A 23,135-nucleotide genomic window follows, 5' to 3' on the forward strand; every position below is an offset into this window, starting at 1 on the left:
GTGGAAGGCCTAGGTCCTAGATCCTTTCTCCTGCCTCTTGGTAGAAGGCCTGGGTCCTGGGTCCTTGGGTTCTGGCTTTTGGTGGAAGGTCTGGGTCCTGGGTTCTTAGTCCTGGTGGAAGGTCTGGGTCCTGGGTCTTTGGTCCTGGCTTCTGGTGGAAGGCCTGAATCCTGGCTCCTGGTGAAAGGCCTGAGTCCTGGCTCCTGGTGAAAGGCCTGAGTCCTGGCTCCTGGTAGAAGGGCTGAGTTCTGGCTCCTGGTAGAAGGCCTTGGTCCTGGGTTCTGACTCTTGCTCAAAGATCTGGGTCCTGGTAGAAGGCCTACATCCTGGTGGAAGGCCTGAAGCTTGGGTCCTGGTAGAAGACCTGGGTCCTGGGTCCTAGTAAAAGGCCTGGCTCCTGGGTCCTTGGTCCTGGATCCTAGTGGAAGTCATCCTGGATTCTGGCTCTTGGTGAAAGGTCTGGGTCCTAGTGGAAGGCCTGGGTCCTGGTTTAAGTCCTGGCTCCCAGGTGATGGCTCTTGATAGAAGGCCTGAGGTGAGGCTTGGGGCCTGTGTCCTGAGTCCTGGGTCCTTGGTCCTGCATCTTGATGGAAGGTCTGGGTCCTGGATCCTGGGTCCTGGGTCCTGTTGGAAGGCCTCAGTCCTGGGTTCTGGCTCTTAGTGGAAGGCCTAGGTCCTGGAAGAAGGCCTGGGTCCTGAGTCCTAGGTCCTACCTCTTGGTGGAAAGCCTGCCTCCTGGATCCTTGGTCTTGGGTTCTGGGTCCTGGTCCTGCTTCTTGGTAGAAGGACTGGGTCTGGTGTCCTAGGTTCTGGTAGAACACCTGGGTTATGGATCCTGATTCCTGGATCCTAGTGGAAGGCCTGAAGCTTGGGTCCTGATAGGAGGCCTGAGTCCTGGGTCCTTGGTCCTGATAAAATGCCTGGGTCCTGGTAGAAGGCCAAGATCCTGGATCTTTGGACCTGGCTCCTGGTAGAAGGCCTGGGTCCTGGTGGAAGGCCTGGCTCCTGATGGAAGGCCAGAGTCCTCAGTCCTCAGTCCTGGCTCCTGGTGGAAGGACTGGGTCCTGGTTCTTGGGTCCTGGGTCCTTGATCCTGGTGGAAGGCCTGAGTCCGGGCTCTTGGGTCCTGGGTCCTGGTAGAAGACCTGAGGGCCAGGTCCTGGTTCCTGGTGGAAGGCATGGATCCTGAGTCCTGGATCCTGGTGGAATGCCTGGATCTTGGGTCCTGGTTAGAAGGCCTGGCTCCCAACTGGTAGCTTCTGGTAGAAGGCCTGAGGCTTGGGTCCTGAGTCCTGATTCAAGGCCTGGGTCCTGGGTCTGCCTCTTGGTGGAAGGCCTGGGTGCTGGGTCCTTGGTCTTGGGTCCTGCCTCTTGGTGGAAGGACTGGGTCTGAGTTCTGGCTTTTGGTGGAAGGCCTGGGTCCTGGGGTCTGGGTCCTGCCTCTTGGTGGAATGACTGGGTCCCAGGGTCTAGGCTTCTGGTTAGAAGGCCTGTGTCCTGGGTCCTTGATCCTGGGTCCTAGTAGAAGGCCTGTGTCCTATGTCCTTGGTCCTGGGTCCTGGTTCCTGGTTCCTGGTTAGAAGGTCTGGGTCCTTGGTCCTGGGTTTAGGCTCTTGTTAGAAGGCCTGGCTCCTGGGTCTTTGGACCTGGCTTCTGGTGGAAGGCCTGGGTGGTGGGTGCTGGCTCCTGGTGGAAGGCCTGAGTCCTGGGTCCTGGTGGAAGGCCTGGCTCCTAGGTCCTGGTCTAAGGCCTGGCTCTTGGTGGAAGGTCTGGGTGCTGGGTGCTAGGTCCTGGATCCTGGGTCCTTGCTCCTGGTGGAAGGCCTGGGTTCTGTTTCAAGGCCTGGGTCCTAGTGGAAGGCCTGCCTCCTAGAGGTACTGGTTCAAGGTCTGGATCCTGGTAGAAAGCCTGGGTCTTGGATCCTGAAAGGCCTGGGTCTTGTTTCAAGGCCTGGCTCCTGGATTCCTGGCTCTTGGTGAAAGCTCTGGGTCCTTGTTCAAGGCTTGGATTCTGGGTCCTAGTAGAAAGTCTGGGTCCTGGATCCTGTGTCCTTGGGTCCTGGCTCCAAGTAAAGGGTCTGGGTCTTGGATCCTGACTCCTGGTGGTAGGAGTGGATCCCTTTGGTTCTCAGGGGAAATCTTGTGGCTTGAGTCCTAGCCTGGCTCCTAGAGCGAGCTTGAGGCTTGGTTCCTGGCAACTGACTGGAAGTTTGGGTCCTCGTTCCCAGTGGGAAGTCCTTTGGCTTCCAGTGGAAGGATTCAGGCTTGGTCCCCAGCTCTTGGTGGGAGGTTCAGGTCCCTTGTATGCTGTTGGAAGACTTGGGTCCCTTGGATTCCTTTGGAAAGCATGTTTTCTGAAACTAAGTGGAAGGCAGGTACGAAAAGAACAATTTGCATTTCCTGGCAATGGCATTACTTGAGTCTCCATGTCCAAAGCCTCCAACTTTTAGATATCAAAGGGATGGCTCATCTTGCCACACTTCTTGTGCAGTATTTACCTAGCCAAGAATCACATGAAACATTTACCTCTCTGGAAATCCAGAGGAATAATCTCATAGCATAACCCAAATGGTAAACTGTATTACTGTGACACCAAGTGGAACACTTGTCTTTATGTGCTCCAAGTGGAACATTTGCTTTTGTAGATACCAAATAAAATTATTTTTTATCTCTCTTCAAGCCAAGTAAAATATATAGCCCAACCCCAATGGGAATACTTTGATGATCCCAACGCAAAGTACAATATTTGGATTTGTAGTTGCCCCTTGGAATACCATTCCTCCCAAGACACAGTGGAGTATTTATATTTACATATAAAGGAAATGTTTTAAACCAAAGCAAATATTAAGGAATTTTAAATTTTCACTTGCCTAGTAGAAAATGTGGGAAAGGCTCTAGATACCTGTTCTGTTCCTTTAAGTGTAATTCCTTGGCACCAAACAAAAAAAAAATGTGCAATTCAGACACTCATAAAAACATTTGTAATTATGATACAAAGAAGCAAATTCAGGGTCCCAGAAGCCAAACAAAACATTTGCAAATCACAGACCCCAAGGCAAATTTACGATTCCAGTGGCCAGATGAAAAATGTCAAGGCCCAAGATACCGATCAAAACACTTATTAATACCAGATGAGAATCAGGGAAAAATGAGTTTCCACTAACCATGTGGACATTATAATATTTCAAAGAAGAAAATGTCAAAACTCCCTGAAACAATTGAAAAATGTAAGATTCCACATGCCGAGCAGAAAATGGATCACTTGACTCTATAGTGGTCTATTTTTACCTACAGTTTGTTATATTTTCATTTTGATCACTTATACCTCAGATACCAACAAGTGTTGCAGATCAGGACTTGATTTATTGTTATTGACTGTCTAGACTGAAATGTTATTAATGCAGATTACGTTGCCTGAGGTCAGCAGGAGTGCCATACAAGGCTTGGGGAATGAAGTCATCACCATCAAAACCAAAAGGCTTGCAACTGACTGTGGGCTAAGAATAAGAATTACTATTATTATTAAGTGGCATTTAGATAGCCCTTTAAGGCTCCATGATCCCATCTGAGCCTCAACACAGCCCTACCTACAGGCAAAAGTAATTGGTTTCTAATTTAAGATGCCAAGAAGGAATTTAACATTATAGACAAAGAAAAGTTGTAAATTCCGGATACCAAGTGGCATATTCACCTTGCCACTCAAAGGAGAATTTATCTTTTATTTTAGACAGTATGTGACATTAAAGAAAAACAATTCACTTGATACCTAAAATCATAAAATTTGGAAAACCAGACAACAAATTTAAAATTTGGAATACCATGTCTACTGAAAAAAAATTAGAATTCTTGATCATAATAATATTAATGATAACAACTAGTTTCCATTTCATTAGTGCTTTTAAGGTTTGCAAAGCACTTTCCAAATATTGTCATAACCCTAGGAGACAGATGCTATTTATTCCCATGTGATGAGGAAACTGAGGAAGGTCAAGTTTAAGTGACCCATCTAGACTTCCAGGTCTTTCTGCCTGTAGATCCAATACTCTGTTTCACCACCTAGCACCTTCAAAATAGAACATTTGGAATTCTCAGGCATCAAGTGCAAAATGTGGACTAAGCATTTGAATCTAGACAAAACACTTTCCTTGATATTTATACAGTGTCAAGGTTTCCAAAGTACTTCACGTTAGCTCATTTGATCCCTATGTGAAAATTAAATGCCATTATTATTCTCACATTACAGAAAAGGAAACTGAGGCTCAGACAGGGTAAGTGACTTGCCCACAGTCACACAGCTAAGTGTCTGAGGCAGGAAGGGAATTCAGGTTTTCCTTACTCCAAGTCCAAGCCTCTCTTCACTGTGCCACATAGCAAATTCATGTGTTTTTCTGGTGCTGAGAAAAGAACACTTCACTGGCTCTGGATTCAAATTACATCTCTGATGCTTATACTTGTATAGCCTTGGACCAGTCACAGCCTCCCTGGAACTCCATTTCTTTCCTAAAATGAGAGGGTTGGACTCTAGGTGAGCTCTAGAGCTCAGGTTCAGATGCCAAGAGAACCTTTTTGGAATTGCAGCCAGAAAATGTAATATTTGGAACACATTTGAGGCCAGGTAGAGGCTGAGATGAATCTTCATGTGGTCCAAATGTGGTATGATCTGGAGCCTGCAGCTGCTTTGCAGAGTTGCTCTGTTAGTGCTTAATGGTTGGTAGATTCCAGGGTCTCACTCATTTCTTTCCCCTCCATCTTGCTACATACATGTACATGGTGGAGTATTTTACCCATTTGACTTTAAAAGGAAAAGTCATCTACAAAAAAGCCTTAGTTGTAACAAGGATCTGATATTTCATTTTTTCCATCCTATTTCATAATTTCCAAGAAATGGTAGGGATGACATGGTCATCATTTTTTACATATTCAAATCTTGTTTCCTGCAACCCAAGGCCAGTATTTTCCCCACTAACTGGCAATATGGCAGTGGTTGGACAGGGCCTTAGACCTTGGCAGAGAATTAATACGTGGGTTGGTTGGGTTTTTTTTGTGTCCTCTTTTTTTTGTGTGAAAAAGCATAAGCTCCAGTGGTCACCTTTGGACCTACCTTTCAAGCGCCTCAGTTCCTCAGTGTCTCTGGGGAGTTGTCATTCATGTTTCTCTCCAAGAGGAAAGTTCCCTTCCCATCTTATATGACTCTTTATCCATGTCCTCCTGAAAGGCCTCCAATGGAGTTTCACCCAGAATGCTAAGGGTTTACCTGGGGATATTCAAAGAATGCAATACAATTAGGATCTTTGTGAAGGTCATATTCAACTCTTTCTCTTAGATACATTGAAAATAACTTGTGAGACACACTTTAAATCAGGAGCTCTGTGTAGATTCTAGTCATCAGTCCTGTACATTCTCCTCCCCTTCACCCCAATCCAGTGCCTAGGTCAGAGATTGAACGGTGATTCTAAACTGTCTCCTACACTAATAGCTGTACTTCCGGAAATTTCAGGAAGGTGGATTTGGAAGGAGGCTATATTTCTGAAATGTCCTTGGTCACTTTACCAGGTAAGGGAATAACTGCCCTAAATGTTAGGTAACTTAATGAAAAAAATTACCTCAGGCTAACTACCAGTCCTTTCTCTTCCCCCTCCCCCACAACCATCCCCCTTTAATACTTTGCCACTGGACTTTGATGACTCTGGAGGAGAAAGTAAGGCTGCCTCCTTTGCACAGCTTTACCTTACTTAAATCTAGTTCATGAGAGAGTCGAGACATCACCCTCAAGATGTCATCGGTCCTCTTCGAGAATGAAGGGGAAACAAGAACAACAATTTGCCTCTTAAGAGTCAGACATACTGAAATAGAAGAATTGGGGGGCTGGGAAAGGCATAGGGCACTATTATCAGCACTTCTCTTCAAAATCAGGGCCCTTTAGAAGTGAAGGGGGTCTGGAGGAGATAGGAAGGAGGAAGTAGAATGAGTTCTTCAGGTCAGAGATACCTAGAAATGGAGGGGCTTTGGGGGATAGGAAGGGCAGCTAGAAGCAGCTCCTTTGCTTAAAATCCAAGGTTTTTAGAAATTAAGAGGGTTGTGGAGGAGGGTTAGAAATAGCTATTATGGTCACAGAAATGTTCAGAAATGAAGGGAGATTTGAAGGACTAAGTAAGGGAAGTGTGTAAAATCAGCTGATAAGATCAGAGAATATAAATGAAAAAGGTTTAGGGGCATAGCAAGGGGGTAGAATCAGTTATTTAGAAAAAGGGAGTTTGGGGATAGGAAGAGGAGCTTTAATTAGGTCTTCAAGTCATGATCAGAAACACATAGAAATGGAGCAGGTTTGAAGGATAGATAGGAGAGCTAGAATTCAACTCTTCTTTTCAGAACTAGAGAATGAGGGTAGGGAATAAAGGAGGGGATAGATTTAGTTCTTCTAATCCAGATCGGATACTTAAAAATGGAAGGAGTTTGAGGTGATGGAGGGAGGTAAATTCAGCTATTCTGAAAGGATCAGAAACATTTAGAAATGGAGGGACATGGGGTGATTAGAAGCAGGACTAGAATAAGTACTTTTGGCCACAAATGCTTAGAAATAGGCTTTGGGGGGCTAAGTAAGAGGGGGCAGAAATCAGTTGATCTGGGCAGGATCAAAGATTCCTAAAAATAGAGGGTGTGAGGGCATAGGAAGGTGAGGGTAGAATCAGGCTCTTGGATTTAAAGTTAAAGATATTAGGCAATATAGTAGATTTGAGAAGATGGGAAGGTGGCCTTTAATCAGGGCGTCAAGTCAGAATTACGAATACAGTCATCCCTCCCACATCACAACTTTCCCAATGATGGTTTTGATATATCACAGGTCAGCAAAAGAAATTACATGGGAATTTTTTGGAAGTTTTGTGGAAGCCGCAGATGACACTGAGCCTATGACCAAATACTTAACTCAAATTTTACAGGAAGGTACTGTAAACACCCCATAAAAGAAAACAGAAAAAATTTCAAATAAAGGGAAGGCCAAAAAACTATATGTGGATTTCCCAGGTCACATGGCCCCTGTGGCCCTAACCCCTGCAATGAGGAAGGGATAACTGTAGTTATAAGATAGAGTAAGATAACAGGCCTAAGAGAATCACATCTTCTGTTCTGAATCAAAGAGTTTAAAATATTTTTAAATGGAGGTTTCTGGGGATGGGAAGGAGGACAACAATCAACTCTTTAAGCCACAAATTAGAGTTATTTAGAACTGCAGGGGCCATTAGTAGGATGACGGGGAGGCTTGGGGGGGTGGGGGCACAGAACAAGAATTCATAGCAGAAAAATGGAACCTATATGGAAGACTAGTTAGGAGGGTTAGAATGAGCTCTGGATTAAACATTTAAAAATGGGCAGACTGGGTTGGGGGGAATGGGGTAGATTTAGCTCATCACAAGATCAAAGATGCCAAGAAATGAAGAGGATTTGAGAGGATATGATTGCAGGAATTTTCTTGGATCTTTTACTTAGAATTAAAAGATATTTCTAAGGATAGGAGGTGTGGGGGGATAGAAAAGGGACTTTAATCTTGTCTTCAAGTCAGATTCAGATACTGTGAGATGGGGTGGGTTTAGAGGAACAGAAGAGGGCTAGAACCATCTTATCTCAGAGACATTTATAAATGAAAAGAGTTTGGGGAGATGGGAAAGGGAGTCCTAATCAGCTCTTCAGGTTAAAATCAGATATTTAAAGCAGAGGAGGATTGGGGCAATTGAAAAGTGGATTAGAGTCCCTTCTGTTTAGATCCTGAGATATTTAGATGGAGTAGGTTGGGGGGGGGGGGCGGTGTGCATAGCTCATCTCTTCAGCAAGAGATGTTTAGAAATGGAGAGGTTTGAGGGGATAGAAATGGAGCCTTCAATGAGCTCTTATGGTCACAGATACTAATTTAGGGGTTTGGGAGGATAAGTAAGAGAAAGTAGAGTTAGCTGATCTGATCAAGATAAGAAATTCCTATAAATGAGAGAGTTTGGGAGTTATGAAGTAGGGCAGAATTAGCTCTTGTGATTCAAGAGATATTTAGAAATCGAGGGACTTTGGGAGATGGGAAAGCAGGAAGCTATAATCAGGTTGTCTAGAATCAAATCTCTTCAAAACCAGTGATATTTATAAATGTTGGGGCTTGGGCAACAGAAATAGCTTTTCTGTTCAGAATGATAGTTCCTTTGAAATGGAGAGGGCCTATTAGAGAGGAAGAGGGGACACTACATTAAGCTCTGTTCACACAGATATTTAAAAATGCAAGGGTTTAGGGGGATAGGAAATGGAATAGATTCAGTTCTGATCAGTTAAAGATACTTAGAAATAAGGTTTGGAAGGCTAAAGGGGAATGGCTCTTCTGCTTCTGATCAGAGATCCATAGAAATGAAAGGATTTTGGTAGGGGTGGTAAGGTGGGCCTGTAAGCATGTTAAATGTCAGGATGAGAGATTTAGAAACGGAGGGAATTTGGGGTGGTTGGAAGGAGGGACCACTAGCTACCTGTGCAGGTAACAGGCAGAGATAATTAGATATGAATGGGGGAGGATACATAGCAGGCATATTATCAGTTCTTCTAATTGAAAGAGATATTGAGAACTGGAAGGAGACTGGGGAGGGAGGGGAATGCAATCAGAGGCCAGAACCTCCCTTTTTAGTCAGATATTTATAGAGTGGGTTTGGGAGGATAGGAAAGGGTACTATAATTGGGTCTTCACACCAGAATCAGAAATGAACAAGACTTGGGGAAGATAGATAAATAGGGTTGGAAATTCTCTTGAGAATCAGAATGGAAGGAGAGTTTGAGAAGTAAAAGGAGGATGTCTCCTTTGAATGATGAATCTCTTCTGGTCTAGATCAGAGAAAGTTACTTGGAAATGGGGAAGATTTGGGGGAGACTGGAAGGAAAACTATAATCAAGATCATCAAATTGGGATCAATGATACTAAGAAATGTAGCAGGTCTGGGGAGATGGAGGAGCAGAAATAGCTTTGTTGGTCAAACATACTTAAAAATAGAGGTGACTTGGAGGAATGAGGAGGGGCTGGCACCAGATATTCTAGTCATAGAGACATTAGAAATGTAAGGTGTTTGTGGGGAAAGAGGGGCAGCTAAAATCAACAAATCTAAGCAGGATCAAAGATCCTTAAAAATCAGTTCCTGTTACAATAAATACTTTATCTACTTTAGAGAAAAGGGAGGGGTTTAGGGTCCTGGCAAGTGAAGTAGAACCAGATCTGCTGTTCAGAGATTACTTATACATTGAGAGTTTGAGGAAATAGGAAGGGGGCTGGCTAAAAGCAGCTGATCAGAGATACTTAAAAAGTGAATAGGTTTGGGGGGATGGGAAAGGGATCACAACCAGCTCTCTTTAGTATGAGATGCTTAGAAATGGATATGGGTTAGAAGGATTTAAGGGAAGGGTAGAGACTGCTCTGCTGGTCAGAGATACTTAGAAATGAAAGGGGCTTGTGGGGGAGATAGAAAGGGAGGAGACAGGTCTGCTGCTCAGGGATACTTAGAAATGAATGGGGCTTTAAGGGAAGAGGAGGCAGGACAAGAACCAGCTGTGCTGATCAGTGAGGTGGCTGAGACAATCCTGCAGGTCAGAAATACTTAAAAGTAACGTGGTTGGGGGAGGGCTGGTTGGGGGAGGGCGGTGTTAGCAAGGGGAGGGCAGAACCAGTTATGCTGTCCAGGGGTACTTAGAAATGAAAGAGACTTGAGAGGATAGAAGGGGGCCAGTAGAATTTCTGCTAGTCAGAGGTACTTTAAAATAGAGATGATTTGAGGGGAAAGGAAATGGTGCCCAGAACCACCTGTGGTGGTCAGCAAAACTTAGAAAAATGGAGGGATTTGGGGGGAGAAAAAGGAGGACAGAAAATTCTGTGATCAGAGATACTTAGAAAGGGAGAGGGGTTGAGGGGATTGGAAGGGAGGGCCAGAACCAGCTTTGTTGGTCAGAGATACTTAGAAATTGAGAGGATATGGGGAAAATATGAAGTAGGGGTACACAATTTTTCTGGTCAGAGGTACTTAGAAATTGAGGGGGTTTGGGGAACATGGGCCTGGATGAGGGAAGCACCAGTTCTCATTTAGAAATCAAGGGGGTTTGAGGGAACAGAAAGGGGGAGCCAGAACCAGATGACCAGGTCAGAGATATTTATCAATAAAAAGGATTTGGGGAGAAGGGAAGGGGTGGTGGTAACATCAAAGACCAGCTCTCTGCTCTGCTAGTCAGAGATACTTAGAAATGGAGATTAGAGGAAATGGGGGGAGGGGGGTCTAGAACCAGCTATACTAATCAGAGTTACTTAAAAAGTGAGAAGGTTTGGAGGATCAGAAGGAAGGCAGAAAGAGTTCTGCTAGTCAGATACTGAGGAACAGAGGTGGGTTTGGAGGGATAGATGGGGCAAGGGGCCAGGACTAGCTGTGCTGGTCAGAAATATTTATCAATGAAGTGGACTTATGGGAAGAGTGAGAGAGAGAGAGAGAGAGAGAGAGAGAGAGAGAGAGAGGAAAGGGGAAACAGATAATTCTCCTGGTCAGAGATCTTAAAGACTGGGGAGAAACTGGGGGATGGGGCAGAGACAGCTCTGCTATTGAGAGATACTTGGAAACAGGCAGCTTGGGTGAAAAGGTGGGGGGGGGAGAGGGGGACAGAACCATCTATACTGGTCAGAGATAAGTAAAAATGGAGGGCATTTGATGGGGTAGGAATGGGGGACAGACAATTCTGGTCAGAGATCTTAGAAATTGAGAGTTTGGAGATAGACTAAGATGGGGGGAGAAAGAGTTGTGTTGGTCAGAGCCACTTCGATACATATCTTAGAGGGATATAAAGACAAAGACAGTTCTGCTAATGAGAGATACTTAGAAATAGAAAGGGGTTTGAAGTGACAGGAAATGGTGAGGCCAAAACCAGCTTGCTAGTCAGCTACTTCTCAATGAAGGGTGTTTGGAGAGAAAAGAAAAGGGGAGACAGAGGCAATTCTGTTGATCAGAGATGCTTAGAAATGGAGGGGAATGGGAGGGAGAGAGGAAGGGAGAGGAAAGAGACAGTTCTATTGGTCAGAGAGCTTAAAAATTGAGAGAACTTGGGGGAAAAGATGGGGGGCAGAGACAGCTCTGCTGCTGATACTTAGAAATTGAGAGTTTGGTGGGATGTATGCGCGCGCGCGTGTGTGTGTGTGTGTGTGTGTGTGTGTGTGTGTGTGTGTCCAGAACCAGCTGTCCTGGTCAGAGATATTTATTAATAATTTGTAGAGAGGAAAGGGGTGACAGACAATTGTGATGGTCAGAGATACTTAAAAATGGAGGGCGTCTGGAGGGATAGGGAGAGGAGGGTACAGAGAAAATTCTGGTCAGAGATCTTAGAAATTGAGAGTTGGGGGAGAAGGTTAAGTGGGGAAGAACCACCTGTGCTTGTCAGAGATACTTAAAAAGGGAAGGAGTTTGAAAGAATAGGGAGGGGGCCCAGAACCAGCTGTGCTAGTCAGAGGTACTTATCAATGAAGGGGGTTTTGGAAAAAAAAAGAAAGGAGAGACAGAGATATTGTCTCTCTGCTGTGCTGGTCAGAGATATTTAGAAATAGAGAGGGCATTTAAGGAGATAGGAAGGGGGGACAGAGACAATTCTGGCCAGAGATCTTAGAAATTGAGAGAGTTCAGGGAGAGAGTAAAGGGGGCTGAACCAGCTGTGCTGATCAGAGACACTTAGAAATGGAGGAAGCTTTGTGGGGGAGAGGATGAAGGGGAAAGAGACAATTCTCCAAGACAGACCTTAGAAATGGAAGACTTTTGAGGGGATAAAAAAGATGGGAAGATGAGGGGAGGGGTACCACAGAATTACCTGTGCTGGTCAAAGATACATAGAAATGGAGAGGATTTAGGGCAATAGAAAGGGGAAGCAGGAATAATTCTGCTGGTCAGAGATACTCAGAAACAGAGGAACTTAGGGTAGCACTAGGTGGGGGTTTGTACCAGGTCCCTTAGTCACAAAGATATTAGGACTGTAAGGTGTTTGGGGGATAGGAGGAGGGCTGGAATCAGTAGATCTAAGGAGATTCTTAAAATCAGTGCCTGGCACTTAATAAATGCTTTATCTAATCTTATATCATGTAATTGGAAGGGGTTTGGAATAATAGGAAGTGGGGTAGAAATCTCTGCCTTGTCAGAGAGAATTGGAAATAGAGGAGGCTTAGAGGCTGAGGTGGGAGAATAGTCCAGAACCAGCTCTGCTGGTCAGAAATACTTAGAAAGGGAGAGGGGGGTAAGGGGAATAAAAAGCAGGGGTGTGGATAGTACCCAGTCTGCTGGTCAGAGATACCAGCAATTCTACTATAACGCCAGTTTTGAAAACATCCATCTGTTCAAACACAATTGTCATATTCGGGAAAATTTAGCCACAGCACAACTTTCCTTTGCTAATCTACAATTTCATCCTTGAGAAACAGTGGCAACACAGAATACTGAAGCACTTTCCCAGCAACTTACTGGCCTGCTGCTGCCAGCCTTCAGACACCCACTTCCACGAGTCAGCTACTTTTCCAAGGTAAAGTATCACATTTATTGTCATCCTCTGGTGCAACAGGAGGAAGGCTCATCTGCTTGTACCCTCTTCTTCCACCAAGGCTGAGAGGCCCATGTCCCCACCCCCAGTTTCTTCCCACCAAGGCTCCATTGTGTTACCCACAGAGACCTGAATGCCAGGCCACGGCCCTGTGGGAGTGGGGTGGAGGCTGTGGATATCACCAGTAAGCACTGTACTTTTTATGGGTTTTTTGGTTTCTTAACCATTTAACATGTATGAAATTGTGCCACTGATTTTATTAGGTGTTCACTTTGTGTTGCTGATGAAATCTGAGAGTGCTGGGCATCTCAGCCTATTTTCCTAATAAGCTCTGTGGGTATTTCTCACTTTGGCTTACTGAGATGATTTTTAGGAATGCATATGTCATGTTTTAGCAGGACTGACCATACTTAGAAATGGTGAGGATTTGGGGGATAGGAAAGGGGCACTGAGCCAACTGTCCTGGTCAGAGATGCTTGGAAATGCAGAGGGCTTGGGGGGGGGGGGGGGGAACAGGAAGGGGGCCAGTGAGAACTCTGCTAGTCAGAGATACTTTATAATCAAGATGTTTGAGGGGAAGGGAAGAGGTACCCAGAACCACCTGTGCTGATCACAGATACTTAGAAATGGAGGGGTTTCAGGGAGAGGAAGTGAGGGATGGTGGAAGATGGAGACAATTCTAGTGGTCAGAGATACTTGGAAAGAGAGGCAACAGAGAAAATTCTGCTAGTCAGAGACACTTAGAAATTGAGAGTGTTTGAGGAAATAGTAAGGGGGGAGCAGAGACAATTCTAGTGGTCAGAGATACTTAGAAATGGAGGGATGTCAGGGAGAGAAAGTGGGGAGGGGGAGATATAAAGACAATTCTGGTGGTCAGAGATACTTAGAAATGGAGGGAGTTTGCCTTAATAGTAAGGGAGGCCCAGAACCAGCTATGCTAGTTAGAGGTACTTATAAATGAAGGGGGACTGGGAGGACAGGATGTAGGGGGAATAGACTGACAATTCTGCTGGTCAGACATAATCAGAAATTGATGGGGGAGGAGAGAGGAATGGGGACCCAGAACCAGCTGTACAATTCAGAGATCCTTAGATATGTATGGGGTATAGGAGGAGAGAAAGGCAGAGTAGATATAATTATACTGGTCAGAGATTCTTAGAAATGGAGATGGGGGGGGGGGTAAGAAGCGGCAAAAGGCAGAGATAATTCTGCTGGTCAGAGATACTTAGAAATGGAGGGGTTTGTGTGGATGGGAAGGGAGTCCTAGAACCAGCTTATAAATAAAAGGTGTTTCAGGGGAAAGGAAAGGAGGATGGGACTGAGTTCTTCTGGTCAGAGATACTTAGAAATGGACAGGGTTTGAGGAGAAAGGAAGGGGGTGGGGGGCATCTAGAACCAGCTGTAATGTTCAGAGATATTTAGAAATGGAGAGGGCTTTGGGGGAGAGGGCAATAAAGACTATTCTATTGATCAGAGATACTTAAAAATGAAGGGGCCTTGGAAGAAAGGGAGGGGAGAGATGGCTCTGCTGTTCTGAGGTATTTAGAAATGAAGGGGGTGTAAGGGGATATGAGGCAGGGGCTAGAACAAGCTGTGCTGATCAGAGCTACTTAGGAACGGAGAGGGGGTACTGCTAAGAAGCAGCAGAGACAGCTTTGCTAGTCAGGGATATTTAGAGATGAAGGGTGATTGGGAAGATAGGAAATGAGGGCAGAACCAACTGACCAAGTCAGAGATGGTTATCAACAAAAAGGGTTTCAGGTGTGTGTGTGGGAGAAGCAGAGACAACTCAGAGGCACTCAGAAATGAAGGGAATTTGAGGGGACTGGAAGGGGGCCAGAAGCAGCTGTGCTGTTCAGAAGGTCTGGGGGAGTAAGAAGTGGGGGTGCAGATAATTCTGGTCAGAGATACTTAGAAATGGAGAAAGCTTGGGAGGCATGAGAATGGGGGGGGGGGGCAATAGCACCACCTCTGCTACACAGAGTCACTTAGAAATGGAAGGGGTTTGAGGAAACAGGATGGCAGGGTAGACAGCTCTGCTGTGCAAAGAATTTAAGAAACTGAGTGTGGGGGGATAAAAGGGAGGCCAGAGCCAGCTGTGCTGGCCAGAGATACTTAGAAATGGAGGGGACTTGGGGGGATAGAAAGGGAAAGTAGAGACAACCCTACTGTTCAGAGAAAGTCATAAATGAAGGGGGTTGGGGGAGAGAGAAGTGGGGAAAGACAATGATTCTGGTCAGAGGCACTTCAATATAAATGTATCTTGAGAGGGTAGAAAAGGAGGATAAAACAGCTCTGCTGTTCAAAGACACTTAGAAATTAGAGGAGGTTTGAGCAGGTTTGAAGTGCTAGAGTTGGGGAGGGGTGCAGAACCATCTGTTGGTCAGAGACTTAGGGGACATAAAAAGGGAGGATAAAGACAGTTCTGCTGTTCAGAGAAACTCAAATGAAAGGGTTTTGGGGAGAGAAAGAAAGGGGAGGAACAGAGACAATTATGCTGGTCAGAGATACTTAGAGGGATATAAAGAGAGGGCAAAGAAAACATAGAAAACAAGAGTTTGGGGGTTGGAATCAGCTGTGCTAGTCTGAGATACTTAGAAATGTATCTGGGCGGGGAAACACAGGATAAAGACAGCTCTACTGTCCAGAGATACTCAGAAATAGAGGTTTGGAGGGAAAAGGAGGGAGACCCAGAACCAGCTGTGCTGGTCAGAGATATTTATCAATGAAGGAGGTATGGAGAGAAAAGGGGAGACAGAGACAATTTTGCTGGTGAGAGATCCTTAGAAATGGAGGAGAATGGGGTGGAGTAAAGGAGGGGCAAGAGAGTTCTGCTTGTCAGAGTTATTTAGAAGTAGAGGGGGCTTGCAGGGATGTCAAGGGAAGTTAGAGACAGTTTTGTTGTTCAGTTACTTAAAAAATGGAAAATATTTGAAGGAATAGGAAGGCAAGGAAGAGACAGTTCTGCTTTGAGAGAAACTTAGAGAGTTTGAGGAGATAGGAAGGGGAGAGCCAGAACCAGCTGTGTTGGTCAGAGCTACTTATCAAGGAAGGGGGTTTGGAGAGAAAAGAAAGGGGAGACAGAAAACAATTCTACCAGCCAGAGATACTTAGAAATGGAGGGGAATGGAGTGGGGAGAGTAAGGGAGAGGAAAGGGACAGTTTTGCTGATCAGAGAGCTTAAAAATTGAGAGAACCTGGGGGAAAAGGTGGTAAGCAGAGACAATTTTGCTATTGAGAGATACTTAAAATTGAGGCAGTTTGGGGAAAGACAGGGGGAGGGGGGCAGAACTACCTGTACTAATCAGAGATTAATCAATGAATGGGTTTGTAGAGAGAGGAAAGGAGAAACAGAATTCTGCTAATCAGAGATGCTTAGAAATAGAGGACGTTTGAGGGGGCAGGAACAGCGGACAGAGACAGTTCTGATCAAGGATCTTAGAAATTGAGATAAGAGAGTTGGGGAGAGTAAGAGGGGCAGAAAGAGCTGTGATGGTCAGAGACACTTAGAAATATATCTAGGGAGATAGAAAGGAAGGAAAAAGACAGTTCTATTCAGAGATACTTAAAAATAGAAGGGGTTCTAAAGTGATAAGAAGTGGGGGCAGAACCAGCTATGCTAGTCAGAGGTACTTATCAATGAAGGGGGTTTTGGAAAAAAAAAGAAAGGAGAGACAGAGATATTGTCTCTCTGCTGTGCTGCTGCCAGCCTTCAGACACCCACTTCCACGAGTCAGCTACTTTTCCAAGGTAAAGTATCACATTTATTGTCATCCTCTGGTGCAACAGGAGGAAGGCTCATCTGCTTGTACCCTCTTCTTCCACCAAGGCTGAGAGGCCCATGTCCCCACCCCCAGTTTCTTCCCACCAAGGCTCCATTGTGTTACCCACAGAGACCTGAATGCCAGGCCACGGCCCTGTGGGAGTGGGGTGGAGGCTGTGGATATCACCAGTAAGCACTGTACTTTTTATGGGTTTTTTGGTTTCTTAACCATTTAACATGTATGAAATTGTGCCACTGATTTTATTAGGTGTTCACTTTGTGTTGCTGATGAAATCTGAGAGTGCTGGGCATCTCAGCCTATTTTCCTAATAAGCTCTGTGGGTATTTCTCACTTTGGCTTACTGAGATGATTTTTAGGAATGCATATGTCATGTTTTAGCAGGACTGACCATACTTAGAAATGGTGAGGATTTGGGGGATAGGAAAGGGGCACTGTCCTGGTCAGAGATGCTTAGAAATTCAGGAGCTTGAGGGACATGAGAATAGGGAAGCAGCACAAGTTCTCAAAATCACTTTAACATGGCAGGGATTTGAGAAGAAAGGAAAGGGAATACAGAATCAACTATGCTAGTTATGTGATACTTAGAAATGAGGGGGGCTTCAGGGAATTGGAGGTGTATGCTGGTCAGGGATACTTTAAAATGTTGGAGTTTTGCAGAGTGGGAAGGAAAAGGGGCTAGAATTACATCTGTTCATACTCAGAAATACATGTAAGTGGAGAGGATTGAGAATTAGGAAGGGGGTGGGGGGGAGTAGAACTGGTTTCAGATCAGAAATATTTAGAAATGAAGGGACAGTAGAGAGAGCCACAATTAGGCTGATATAAAAGGTAGATAGAGAATTAATCAGAGTTACTTAGAACTGGAGAGGAGTGGGGGTAATCTGGTCAGAGATATTTAAAAATGGAGGAGTTTGGCAGGTATACGTGGGGAGCTTTAATTCTTCAAGTCAGTATCAAATATTTTTAAACTTAGTTTTGTTTTTTTGGGAGGGGGGGCTAGAACTAGCTTTTCTATTCAAAACCAGAGAAATATAGAAAGGGAGATGGTTTGGGGAAGGGGCTGGAATCACCTATTGTTCTGAATTAAAAATACTTAGATATGATGGATGTTTGGGAGATATGAAGGAAAGGATAAAATCAGCTCTCCTGTTCAGAATCATAGCTATTTATGAATTCAGGAAAGAGGATAGGAAGAATGCTCACTCCTTCAGTTTAGAGTTGTATACTTAGAAATGGGGAGGAATAGTGAGGATAAGAATGAGGGCCTCTTTTCTGTTCAGAATGAAGAACTATTTAGAAATGGAAGCAGTTTAGTCAACAGAAAGGGCATCCGTTAAAAATTAGGGATATTGGAAAAAGGATGTTTGGGAGAATAGCAATTGACTGTTCCTCAAATATCTAGAAAAGGAGGGTATTTAGAAGATCAGTTATAGGGAAGAGAGAAGGCTAGAACTGGCTCTGCAGATTAAATTCAAATAATTCAGAGGGGCGGGGAAGGTGGGCTGAGCTGATCCTCAGTGCACCAATGAATGGCAGGTGGGCAGGCTTAGGGAAGAGCCAGAGGCTGCCAGGCCCCCAGGTGACATCACCAGCATTCCAAAGGGGAGGGGGGCTTGAATTTCATTCCAGTGGTCCGCCCCTCTCCCCTAGCCCCCACTAGCGGCACCAGGGAGATGTTTTTTCCAGAAGGATCTGGGGAACAGCAACCAGCGCCATTTTGAGGGTGAGGTCCTGCCTCAGCCTTAGCGGGAATTGGGGGGAGGAGGGGGAACGCTCTAGGATAGCAGAAAAGAGGCAAAAAATCAGGGTAGGGCAGCCTTGCCATCCCCTGCCTCCCCCCCTTAACTTTCCTTCACTGGTGGCTGCCCAAATGCCCCAGGGCTTTGTTTTCTAAGCTGGAAATATACCCCCTCCCTGCAATCTTCCTCAGGCCCCCTTGCAGGCGCCGCTTGCCACAATAATGCCAGACACTTCCGCCATGGCCTCCGGTACTGGGAGGCCACCACTACACAGCCCCCAACGCCACTGCCGCCACCATGGCCTCTTTCCCACTCCCACAGTGATCTGCCCCTTCCACTCGATCCTCCCTCGGTCCCTGTCTCAAGCACCCCTCCTCATAATCCTGTGGTCTGAAACCGTGACACATGCCCCCCCCCCACCGCCACTGCCACCTCCGATAGGCGCCTCTCCTCACAATCCTGCCAGGCTGCAGCCGCTGCGTGTGCCCCCCCCCCCCCCTCACCGCCACTGCCACCTCCCATAGGCGCTGTGCCTCACAATCCTGCCAGGCTACAGCTGCTGCATGTGCCCCACCACCACCACCACTGCCACCTCCGATAGGCACCTCTCCTCACAATCCTGCCAGGCTGCAGCCGCTGCATGTGCCCCCCCCCCCCCCTCACCGCCACTGCCACCTCCGATAGGCGCTGTGCCTCACAATCCTGCCAGGCTGCAGCCGCTGCGTGTGCCCCCCCCCCCCCTCACCGCCACTGCCACCTCCGATAGGCGCTGTGCCTCACAATCCTGCCAGGCTGTAGCCGCTGCGTGTGCCGCCCCCCCCTCACCGCCACTGCCACCTCCGATAGGCACCCCTCCTCACAATTCTGCCAAGCTGCGGTTGCCACACGTCCCCCACCACAGCCACCACACCACCTCGGCCAAGGTCATCGCCGCCTCCTCCCTTCCTACAATCTTCTGCCCCCTCCTCATAATCCTCCTTGGCCCCCTTCCCCTGGCATTCCTACTTACAGTCCACCACCTCCCCCCATTCCAAGAGCCCCACGATCTTCCACTGTCCCTTTCTGGCAATCCACAATACTTAATCCTTCCCAGCCCTCCAGCAATTCAAAAGGGAAAGTTTTTCCAGCCCTCACAAACAATCTTCCCCCCACTGTTTGCATCTCCAGCGTCGCCACAATCTCTGAGCAGCAAGAGGCAATCCCATGGAGTAGAAGGTGGCAATTTTGGTTTCCTTGTTCTCCCCATCTGACTCCCTCCCCCTTCGTATTGCTTCATTAGCGATGGTCCCTGTGCTTCCCACCGTTCCTGCCTCTCTTGCTGGGACCATGGCTTCCCCTTCACTAACCTGTCTGTCTCCAGGTGCCTCCAAGATTGTTCTGGTCCTTTTCCGATGCACAGCAATTCCTGCGTGCACCTTTAGCAGATGAAATGGCAACTACGGTAGCAGGAGTGGGAGAGCAGGGCCGCCGCCGCCGCCACTGCTGCGGACCGCCGCCACTGCCTCCCCGGCCGTGGACCGCCGCCACCGCCTCGGGACATCCACAGCTTCTTCCACACGGTGGTTCACCGCTGCCGCGGCCGGTTCACAGTTGAATATCTTCAAGCCCCCACCGCAGCACCCGGCATGAGTTTCTGCAGCTTCCACAGGCTAGTGCCACCTCTGCAGGCCATAGAGCCATCCGAGCACCATCCGAATGCATCGGCCTGCCATCTACAGAGTATCGGCTTTGGGACCATCTATGGATCTTCTCCGCCTCCGCTGGGCATCAGCAGGTAGCATTTGGAGGGGATCTTATCAGTGCATTTTCTGCAGAGGTCTGAGGCCTAAAGGCCCAGGAATGGCGCCACTCACGGAGCAACAGTTACAAGCGTCTTGTCCGGTGGCGCTCCAACTCCGCACTGCGGGCCAGACCCAACTGACGTGGCTAAGTCTAGGTTTCCAAGTGGGCATGCGCAGGGCCAACCGTCCCCTAGTAAAGACACAAAACCCCACCCACTTTGTCGCATTTGGGCGGGGCTTGCTTTCCTCTGCTCCCTCAGTTCCCGCCTCTGCAATGTCCCCCCTCCCATCGAATTGCCACTGCACCACCCCCTCCTCCTGCCTCCGAAAAGTCCCCCTCCCATCGAATGGCTTTGGCAAACCACCCTCACATCGTATTAGAAATGTCACTTAATTTTTATGTATCTGATTTAGATCCCTAACTTTCTTTTTTCTTTTCTAAAAGTAATAATTACATTTTTGATAAGCGTAGTTAGTAAAAATGGCTTTGTGTAATAAATGGTAGTAAAATGAGCCCCTTTCTCTCCCTTTCTCTTCCCCTTCAAGCTCTTCAGGTTAACTGATCTTACCGCTCGGACGATCTTGCTTGTAAAGGTCCACACCCCCAGTTCTTCTCTTATGGGTCCGCGGAAGCAGCGGTGGTAGCTGTGGCAGACCGCCGACCCTGCGGACCGTCCAGGCACCAGGGAGTTCGTTTCTTTCCATTTAGTGAAATTGATTCTCCCATTTATCAAACATCTTTGAGCTTCCGTCTCTCCCAGTTATCCCAGCAATCTTTGTAGATCAGCCACTTTCCCCCCACACCTCTATTTTATAATCCTTTTCTCTCTCCAATCTCTCCCCTGATGCCTTTGAAAATGGCCACCAAGGTGCCCTTGGGACCCCTTAGTAAGGGGGCTCCGCCCTCCTCACCACCGCTTTCCACCCCATGTCCACTCAGCTGTCCATTAATGGCAAAACTACGCCCCCCACCCCAACTACCCCTTTATCTTATTCCTACCCCCAACTCCTCCTTCCTCTAGCACCTGTTTCCAACTGCCACTCTCCCCTGCTCCCTGACCAGCCTTGCTAGAATGTTCCTTGGCGCGCCCTCCCTTTACTATCTGAAGCAGTCCAAAGCGGCTCAAACCAGCTCACCACCTAGCCAGGGGCTTAATTCCTCCCCTTCCCAGTCCCTTAGTAACTAAGGAAGAGCAGCTCTAGTGGCCACAGGCTGCAGATCTGGAAGGGACTTGGTGTCTCACATTGTCAGCATCAGGCACCCTCTTAAAAGTTACAGGATACTGAGAGCTGCAAAGTACTTAATAGAGTCTCAGTCTGTCAATTTCAGGTGCCTTCTAGCAATCGCAGGCTGACAGAACTAGAAGGGACCCGAGTCCCCAGACTTGGAAGCATTAGAATCAAATCGGCATCTTTAGATTCTAATTACAAGGTGCTCTTTCCTCAGTTATATGTACTCCCTATTTCCTTAATTCAGTTCAATTCAGTTCAAAAAATGCTTTTTAAATGCCTATTGTATGCTAGGCATTGTACTGAGGCTACAAAGACAGGGGGAAAAAAAAGAAGGAACTAGTCCCTGTCTTCAAGGAAGTTACCTTCCAGCAGGAGAAACATAACATATACACATAGCTAAATAGACACAGAGTGGTAGTATCAGGTAGGAAAAAAGAAGCACTAACAGCTAGGGTGCTGAGGAAAGACTTCAGGGAGATTGAGGGAGAGGGCACCTGATGTGACCTTTGAAGGAGCCTTAAGGATCTCAGTGGCAAAGGGCAGGAGGCAGTATGTGGAGGTGGGACTGGGGCACAGTGTGAGATAGCTGCAGTGAAAGCATGGAAAGCAGGAAATAGTGTTGATTTGTTGCAGGACAAATAGGCCTCTGGGCATGAACTTGGTGTGTATGAAAGGTGGGAACATGAAATTCTGGAAAGGTAGATGGGAACCAGGTTGTGGAAAGGTTTAAATAACACACTGAGGAGTTTTTATCCTCTTGGCAGTAGGGAGCTATTAAAGATTTTTGAGTACAGGAGTTTCATGGATAGACCTTCTATAGAAGATTTATGGAAAAACAGCCAAAAATCATACAGAGGTTGCAAGACATCCCTGAGTAAAATCACAGATCCATCAAAATGTCAAGAAGTTTCATACAGTTGAGGCAGTCCTTTATAATTGCTGCTTTTTAAGTTAGAGTTTGAACATTTTTTTCAGATCTTTGCTTTTTCTCTTTTGATAATTTCCTATTTTATAGCCTTTGAAAGGTTTGTTCATTCTTAAATATTAAAATTAGCGAACTTGCATTAGTTTGTAGTTTAGGAGACAGTCTGTTGACAGTAGTCATCTGATGATAGAAGTCAGAGGGGCTGGGGCTAATAATCCTACCTTAACCTCCATCTTGAAGGGGTAATTCTGGAAAGTGAACTTTTGACAATTCTGTTTATTCTCAATCTTTTCCCTTACAAACCATCATAACCTGTCTACTACTTTCCTCCTGTGATACTTCACTGGAGGTATGGAGATCACCCTGAGCTCTGTTAGCTATGTCAGAAAAGCCCAACTTCTGGCAAGGCTGAGGTTGAGGCATTATGGGTACTATTAGAAACTACCTAAGGTCACTTCAGAAAAGCCCATCATTGAAATGGAGGCCAAGAGAAGAGGGGTAGGGGCTGGGCTACCACAATTTGAAAAACTAGTAAGGTATTGGAGGGTTATCATGAGCTTCACTTCCCTGATTCTAGATCTCAGATCCCCTCAGTCTTATCCCCCTTTGCTGTATTTTCTGAGGAAAGGGTGACCTTTCTCTTCACCAAGGTCAACAGGTCAACCCCTCTACTCCCCCTCATCCTATCCCTTACTGTCCCCTTTAAGAACATAGGCCTTCAATCACTCCCCACTCTCAGCTGACAACCTCTGCTTATCCACTGTCTCCTTCCCTTGCTGCCTACATATACTAGCCAATTAACAAACATTTAATAAGGGTCTATTATGTACAACTCTTTGTGCTAAGCACTGAGGATACAAAGCAAAAGTGAAAACAATCTCAGTTCCCAAAGAGGTTATATTCTATCATGGGAGATAAAGTGTAACATATTGTTGTAGACAAAATAGATATAAGATATATAACAGCTTGGAGAAAGGGATACACACAAAAGATGTGGATAGATGCTGTGGAAGTCAAATGAACAATTGTAACTGATTGGCTATTGGAAAGCAAGAAGCATGAGGACAAAGTCAAGAACAACTTCAAGGTTGTGAACCCAGGCGATGAGAA

At 46.3% G+C, this 23,135-nt stretch overlaps 1 long non-coding RNA gene across 1 annotated transcript; it reads right to left on the reverse strand.

The window, feature by feature from the left end:
• Positions 1 to 1,340: 1,340 nt before the first annotated feature.
• Positions 1,341 to 19,988, reverse strand: LOC140515295 (uncharacterized). The gene is made up of 3 exons (XR_011970931.1): positions 19,433 to 19,988; positions 5,100 to 5,252; positions 1,341 to 2,496 (listed from the first exon to the last, which is right to left on the reverse strand). It is a non-coding gene; the product is annotated as an uncharacterized lncRNA (long non-coding RNA).
• Between the last annotated feature and the right edge of the window lie 3,147 nt (positions 19,989 to 23,135).

The sequence above is a fragment of the Notamacropus eugenii genome, chromosome X, assembly GCF_028372415.1.
Source record: "Notamacropus eugenii isolate mMacEug1 chromosome X, mMacEug1.pri_v2, whole genome shotgun sequence".
Taxonomy (NCBI): Eukaryota; Metazoa; Chordata; class Mammalia; order Diprotodontia; family Macropodidae; genus Notamacropus; species Notamacropus eugenii.